This window comes from Cyprinus carpio, chromosome A7, assembly GCF_018340385.1.
Source record: "Cyprinus carpio isolate SPL01 chromosome A7, ASM1834038v1, whole genome shotgun sequence".
NCBI lineage: Eukaryota > Metazoa > Chordata > Actinopteri > Cypriniformes > Cyprinidae > Cyprinus > Cyprinus carpio.
Window position 1 is genome coordinate 6,324,001 of NC_056578.1, and position 8,163 is coordinate 6,332,163.

At 37.2% G+C, this 8,163-nt stretch overlaps 1 pseudogene; it reads left to right on the forward strand.

The window, feature by feature from the left end:
• The first annotated feature begins 1,308 nt into the window (after positions 1-1,308).
• LOC109059796 lies at positions 1,309-3,331 on the forward strand (annotated as a pseudogene).
• Positions 3,332-8,163: the final 4,832 nt, after the last annotated feature.

Consider the following 8,163-nt stretch of genomic DNA (forward strand, 5'->3'; position numbering starts at 1 on the left):
AAGATTATTTCTTTTAGTGAATTGTTCTCTTTATATGAGAGTCTGAAGTAAAATCTAGTGATCACTTTATTTAAAATTAAGCTTATCTTAGAACAATTTAAGTGTTCAAAGTATGTGAAGTTAAAGTATGAAAAATAGGAACTTTATAGTCCTTTCGAATGTTTAAAATAATTTCAAAAAGGAAGATGCAAGAGATTTGCTTTACAGTGCAAATCCTGCTGTATGAGTAAATGTAACGGTATGTATTATAACTTGCATGTTATTGTAAAACTTTATAAATGTTTTTAAAATATTTGTTTATAATATGGTTAGTAATGTTTTAAACCCCTTTTATTTCCACAATCGAGCATTGGCTGACAGAACTGGACGTAATGGAAGACGTAGTAGAACCGCAAATGATTATGGTTTCACCTAGGTCATTTAGCGAACTTTAAATTTACCCATTTCGTTTTTCCTTTTCATACTTTTTTTCAATTGTTGGGAGTGGAAAAGGTTGATCGATATGTCTGGAAGAGGAGGCGCTAAGCGTCACCGGAAGGTGCTTGGTGATAATATCCGGGGAATCACTAAACCCGCTATTCGTCGTCTTGCTCGTTGCGGCGCGTCAAGCGTATTTCCGGGTTGATCTACGAGGAGACGCGTGGTGTGTTGAAGGTGTTTCTGGAGCACGTTATTCTCGATGCTGTGAGCTACACTGAACCCGCTAAAAGAAAGACCGTCACCGCCATGATGTTTATGTTCTGAAACGACAGGGACGCGCTCTGTACGGATTCGGAGGTTAAGACACTCCTGGAGAAAACACAACCTCTTTTAAGAGACACCCACGAGTTCACACAAAGAACAAGTTTCCATATGTCCACCGCAGTGTTATTCGACTTGTTATCAGTATTTTTTTTTTTTTTTAATATTTTACTATCAAAACAATAAACGTTTGTCCTTTTTTTGTCTTCATTAAGTTAAAGTGATGGTATTTGCATTGAGGAATAAGTTAATGTTAGATTTTATTGTTCTGAATACAATTTGATATTTTTACGTAATATAAGATTATCCAAAACAAAGTTTTAGTAATATTTAATTTAGTTCTGTGTTCCGAAAAAAAAAAAGTGGGGAAATCGAAACGGAAACGGGTTGGGGATGTTAGATGTAAAGCATGAGGTGATGGACGGGATTAACATTTCAAAGCCGCTGATTGGCTTTAATGTGGCCAATGAAATCATTCTGTGGGTTTAGAGCAAATTAGCATAGAGCAATGTCTATGCTAGTGTGTTATGGTAAAATTTTAGTTGTTGTTTCTAAGCATAAAACGTCATACCTGACCCAGCGAAGTCCGCGCCCAAGAAGGGCGTCACTAAGAGCGCCGGTAAAGGAGGAAAGAAGCGCAAGAGGTCCAGGAAGGAGAGCTACGCGATCTACGAGTACGAAGTGCTGAAGCAGGTTCATCCTGACACCGGAAGCTCCTCCAAGGCGATGGGCATCATCAACTCTTTCGTCAACGACATCTTGGAGCGCATCTCCGGTGAGTCTCGTGTCGCTCACTACAACAAGCGCTCCAGCATCACATCGAGAGAGATCCAGACCGCCGTGGGTCTGCTGCTGCCGGGGAACTGGACAAACACGCCGTGTCTGAGGAACAAAGACCGTCACCAAATACACCAGCTCCAAGTACAGCTTCATCTCATCAACGAAACCAAAGGCTCTTTAAGAGCCACCCATATTATTTTTAAAGAGCTAAACTCTGGAGCAAAGTCTGGAGATCGTGAATAATGTTTGTTTTATGCCTTAAGTTTCGAAGTGTCCTGTAACTTAAGAACGGAGATTATGTGGCGTTCACTGTGAATGATACTATGATGATAATGATGTTTAGGGAGAGACAGATATGGATGGTGGTTGCTCGGAATAATTTATAAAATGTTATCTCAGTATCAAGAAAGGGGGTCTGGTGTTTGTTGTTGCTGTTATTATTATTTTTAAAATACTGTAAACAATTTGAAGTTGTGTAAACGTCAGTGGTCATAAACAAGGTGTTTCTCATATTAAATACAATTTTAATACATCAGATATAATCATGCTGGTGAGTAGAATCACATGCTCTTATCACTGAAGAGAGAAGATTTATCATGCACAAGCCTGTATACCACTGTAAAATGTGTTTTACATGTTATTGAGATGGCCTGTGGGATGAAACCGTTCTTGTGTTCTCATTCTGGTGCCTAACGGAGGGGATATGGTTAAAATAGACAATGGTTGATGATCCTTTCTGCATGTTTCCTCATTAAAGTTAAAGTTAAACTTCCTCAGAAGTACAGGAAGTACAACCTTTGCTAGGCATTTTTATTTTTTAGAAAGGTGTAAGAAATGTTTATTTCATGGTGGGCAGCACTATATGTAGCACTGTATGCTTGGACAACTTTACAGGGATCCAACATAATGAGTGCCAACCAAGAACTGAGACAGAATTTGAAGTCACATCTACTAACATTAGCGTTTGGTCTGATAGACTAAAGAAGGGGCTTTCTTGTTTATTTTATGTATTTGAACTTGTCTGTTGTTGATTGTATGTGTCATGCTATGGTCTTATTATTGACCATTTTATTTAATGTATAAATGTACAGCACATTATTCCTTTTTATCTCTCAGTACCATCAGAATACTTTCTGTCCCTTTAGTATGGCCAGAAAGGAACACAGACACCTTTCTCTTGTTGATACCATAGACTGTAAAAAATAAAAATAAAAATGTAGTGTCCATGATGTCACCTGTTGGTTTCTGAAGAGCATTTTTGCAGCCTAAAGTGGACTGAGTGGCTGTCACCATGCATTACTGGTTGATGTAACCACACCCGCATAGCTCGACGGTGGTGACAGCAGTGCAAATCCACCTGTCACTCAAGTGGCCACGCCCTTAATTATGAAGAAATTTAAGGCTTAATATAATCTGCTGTAAAGTTGCCAAGTAAGAATCAGCCATGTCCATCGTATCATTAATGCCCGGTCCCTGCTCCAATACACAAGCGAAACAATGGATTCAAATGCAATCTATCGAGTTACATGCAGAAATAGTTTAATCTAATGTGTTATTTCGACATCTAGTGGCTAAGCTAGTTTGCGAAATGCTCATTTTAGAAGCTTGTCTTTCTCAATTTTAAATGCAGACCATTTCTTTTTTTTCTTTCTTTTTTTTTTGTGATAATTGTATTATTAATTGTATTAAACATCCCACTTCTCAGTTTCTAATAAAGATCAGGGCACAGGTGAAGTCATTATCTGGTCATTGTGCTACAGCTCCATTCAAGAACATTTAAGCATACATTTTTTAAGTACTTATTATGAAAATAATTTAAAATACTATACTTTCTATACTTAATTGTAACAAAATGTGATGCTTTTGGACACTTAATTGCCCATTAATTGCAATTAATTGAAAATGTGCCCTTTTATTGAACCACTTAAGTACATCTTTATATGTAATTTCACAGTTATTCCAGAAACTTTAATTTGACATTATCATAAAGTGTACTTTTTAAAACTTTCCTTGTTTATTAAAAATCATAATCATGAAACTGGGCTCCCTTTCAAGTACACTCAGGTGGCCTGTTATTAAAATTATTAATAGTACCTGTAAGTGAATTTAGCATCGCAATATTATAATATATATTCTGATATATATAAAAAAAAATCAGTCAGAAAGACTAAAAACTTAAAAATTTGACAACTAGCATCTGGTTATGGTCACTATTAAGGTGTTTCTCTCATTATCTAACTGTCATTATAGTATAACTGTCTATTATCTAACTATAAACATTAAAGGGGTCATATGATGCGATTTAAATATTTCCTTTCTCTTTGGAGTGTCACAAGCTCTTGGTGCATAAAGAAGATCTGTAAAGTTGCAAAGACTTAAGTCTCAAATCCAAAGAGATATTCTTTATAACAGTTAAGACTCGTCCACACCCCCCTGAAACGGCTCGTTCTAGCACGCCCCACATCTCTACGTCAGTATGTGGGAAGATTTGCATAACGCTGCCCAGATGTTCACGCAAAGAAAGAAGGCATACCTTTTATTCTCGTTGTAGTATTGTTGTTCTCGTATAGACATGTTGTATAGACACTGTGTGTTTCACTGTGAAAGAGAAACTACTTTGTTTGGCCTTCCAAAAGAGGACGATATCCGCTTCGTCGTGCCTGGGGCTGATCCGTGCTGGTCGCTGAGGAAATACATCAGCTTTGCACTGTGGATCGCCGAAACGGCTTTCACCGTGGATGAAGCAGAGTCCAGCCCGAGGTCATCTCATGTGGTTGCCGCAAGCACAAGGTATGCTCCTTCGTATAATCCACCAGCCACGCCGTTCTTAAGCCGCCCACCTCTGCTCACTCAAGGGTGTGACACTGTTTCATTGAGAACTTTGTTTGGCCTTCCAAAAGAAGACATGACTAGAAATCATGTTTATATCACGTTTATAATGGGTTTTAATGTTTATGTGTCATCGCTCCGGCCAGCAGGGCATCACAGTATGTTAAGGGGCGTAACATTTCCGTCACACGCTTGAGGTATTCGGCAAATCACAACGCACTGGATAGCTGGCCAATCAGAGCACACCTCGCTTTTCAGACTGATGAGCTTTGTAAAAATCGACGCATTTCAGAAGGCGGGGCATAGAGGAGAAACAATAATGTACAATATGTGGAAAACAATGTGTTTTTTGAACCTTAAGCTGCATAAACACATTTCATTACACCAAATACGCAAAATAATGTTCTTTTTAGCAGCATCATATCACACCTTTAACTCTAACATGCTTTATAAAATACCACTACTGGCCAGAACTAATGCTAAAACGTCAAAAAATGCAGTAATTTCTTCAATTTGCCAGCGAGTGTGCTTGAGAAACACTGTAATGAATTGGGTTTAATGTTGGAAATTTTGGTTGCTCCATGACGAGCTTTACTTCCACATTCCTATTTCTCAACGGCCCTGGTATTACTCAGAGCCATTGAGAAAAAGAGTTGCGACACTCCCATAGGCTTCCATAGGAACCAAGGAATGTGGAAGTAAAGCTTGTAAGCTTGTAAGTAAACCCAATTCATTACAGTGTTTCTCAAGCACACTCAACAGATTGTTGAAGAAATTAGGCTACATCAATTTTTGACATTTCAGCGCATTAGTTGACCTCACTTAAATCTGGCCAGTAGTGGTATTTTATGAAGTGCATTATAGTTAATGTTTATCGTTAGATAATAGACAGTCATATTATAATTGCAATAACTTGAGGAACACCTTAATAGACCAGATGCTAGTTGTCAATTTTTAGTCTTTCTGCAATCTTTCTCTCTCTGTAGGAGGTTTAATGAGTTTCAATGAAGACTGTCGATTCAAGGAATACAATAAAGAGTTTCGCTGAATACAATCCATATTTATCACGTGATGTCACACCCTTTCAGGAACACCCACATGGAGGGCAAAACGAGGCTTTTATTCCACTGACCACCAGTTATTTTTATGAGTTTTGCAGTAGTAATGTAGTAAGACAGTGATATTTAAAAACCAAATTCAGTATACACTATGTGTTGCCCACCAGGTCTTCAAGCCAGTCATGTGACTGAAAACTATGAATTGGTTGCCTTGTGTTTTTTAAATATTATTTTAAACTTGCTTGTCTTTTGTAATATTCACTTTTGTTGTATGCTTATGTGAATATCACAAAATAACACTGCAGAATGTGAGTAATTAACCTTTTAAAATTTAACATATATATATATATTTTTTTTTATAAAAATCAAGTGTTTGATAATGTCTAAATAAACATTAAAATGCAAAACCTAAAAAAAAAAAAAAAGCAATTATGACCTGCAAAATTCTTGAGCAGCTAGAGTAGAGCTAAATACATGAAGGCTATTACACCACGGCATTAAGGTATGAATATCATTTTTCTGGTCACCAAATGCTTCTAATTCGCCTCTTTGCAATAGAATTTAAAAATGTTGTCTCGATTTTAACCTTAAATGCTACATTAATTGTAATACAATAATAAGCATATTAGAAAAATTTTATATTTTATATGGTCTTTCATGGATCATAATTATTGCTTATATTATTTAGTACCAAAAATCTCCTCAAAATATTAACAAAATAGAACCGGACTAAAATATTGTAATATTATTTAATTTATTTAAAGTTACACTTCAGGGGAGCAGTCGTGGCCTAATCGTTAGAGAGTTGGACTTGTAACCTGAAGGTTGTGGGTTCGTGTCTCTGGTCTGTCAGGGATTGTCAGTGGGGGAGTGAATGTACAGTGCTCTCTTCCACCCTCAATACCATGACTGAGGTGAGACCCTTGAACAAGACACCGAATCCCCGGATGCCACAGCAATATGGCTGCCCACTGCTCTGGGTGTGTGTTCAATATTGTGTGTGTGCACTTGTGTGGGTTAGATGTATGGATGTAGAGTGTTGTTGGTGTGTCTTCACTTCACTTCAAATAAAGTTACACTTGCTAAGGAGTATGAGAATGTAGGCTATTAAAGCTCTCATTATCACTCCTCAGTATAAAATGCTATTGTAAAGCGTAGTCAGCGAAGATATTAATGCTCAATCAATGCACATTATGTGTTAAAAATTACTAGAAATTGCTGCAAATATAGCAAAACTGCTGTCTGTCCTGATTAAACCCACTGAAACAGACTGACAGTGCAGAGTTGTTTGGAACTATTAAGAGCTCCATGAACCACATGACCACGTGGCAGCGAGATCAAAGCCTGTCGCAACTTCTGCCAATCATACAGTGGCACTGACGTCAGTGGCCGGCATTCACAGTTCTACGAAAGCCAGTTACATAAAAAAATAAATAATTGAAAAAAACAACCCCTCAGTAGAATTTGCAGCCCGGGGGCAGCTATATCATACCGAAAGGGCAAATACCCTCCCCCTCCCTCCAAACACCTTCGAGGGGCTTTGCTTGAGCAGTTTGAAACACACATGTATGTGTGAGTTATCTTCATTTCCTGTAACTTTAAACCACACTGGGAGACCGCCTAAGACCAGCCAAATGGTTTGAGCTAATTGTAATTTAGCAGGGCACATTTTCACCTGTTATGACAGTTTTTGTTCACATTCAAAGAACATGTTGTGAAGGCAGATCTGGACATTAGATGAGTCAGCATTTCTGCATGTTCTTGAACTCTGGGGTTCAAACTTGGATAATGAGAATATTTAGCTGTTTATTTAGTCACTGCGTCATCTGTTGTATTTGAAGATGTTCATATTTGGAAATTTTAATGCACACATGTTCTCTCTATTCTGTTATATTAGCAGAGGCTTACTTTTAAATCAACTTACAAAAGAGGAACAAAGCGTATTTCGTCAAAGAGCTAAGAATAACAGTGGGTTAAACCAATTTTTCTTTTGTGTGTCTCCATATATATTGTGTAATACTTTCTGACAGTGTGAGCAAATTTATTAATTGTATTGGATATCAAGTTTTGTTTTCATAGAACATATAGAACTCAGGGCAGTGACTGTTATGCTACATGAAATGTGAATGTGCAGACATCCATATATGCTTAACTGAATGCCTAAGAGGCCAGAGAAAAAGTTGAGCTGATTATTGTGGTTTGACTTCTGCCCCGTTTCTTGCCATTCTATTTTCATTCAGGAAGACTCAAACCACACTTCTCACTTCTTCTCACATCACTAATACAAACATGGGAAACAACTGAACGTCTTTTATTTCTTTTTGTAGTCAAATTTCCATCCAGATAGTTTGAATCAACTTCAGCCACCAGATTCACCCATGTGTGTTGGAGTGCCTGATCATAATTATTTTACGTACATACATACATTTATTTGTTTGTTTGTTTGAGGAAAACAACACAATTGAAATGTAAGTTACAATGTAAATGTAATTTAAATGTAATTGCTATTTACTATTTACTAGTAAGCTGATGCATTAAACAAACATGATTTTCAGCTTTTACAGGAATCTTTAACAGAAGACCTGAACTGAAGATGAGGATGGTGCGGATGAAAGATGGTACTCAATCAGTAGGTGTGCCAGACTGATCAAAATACTTATTATTTCTGCTGTGTACAGCTCTGTATTTGAAATGTACTAAAAGAAAAGTTAAATATCTCCCTCAAAACAGATTCATTTTTTGTTCTGTCTCTCTC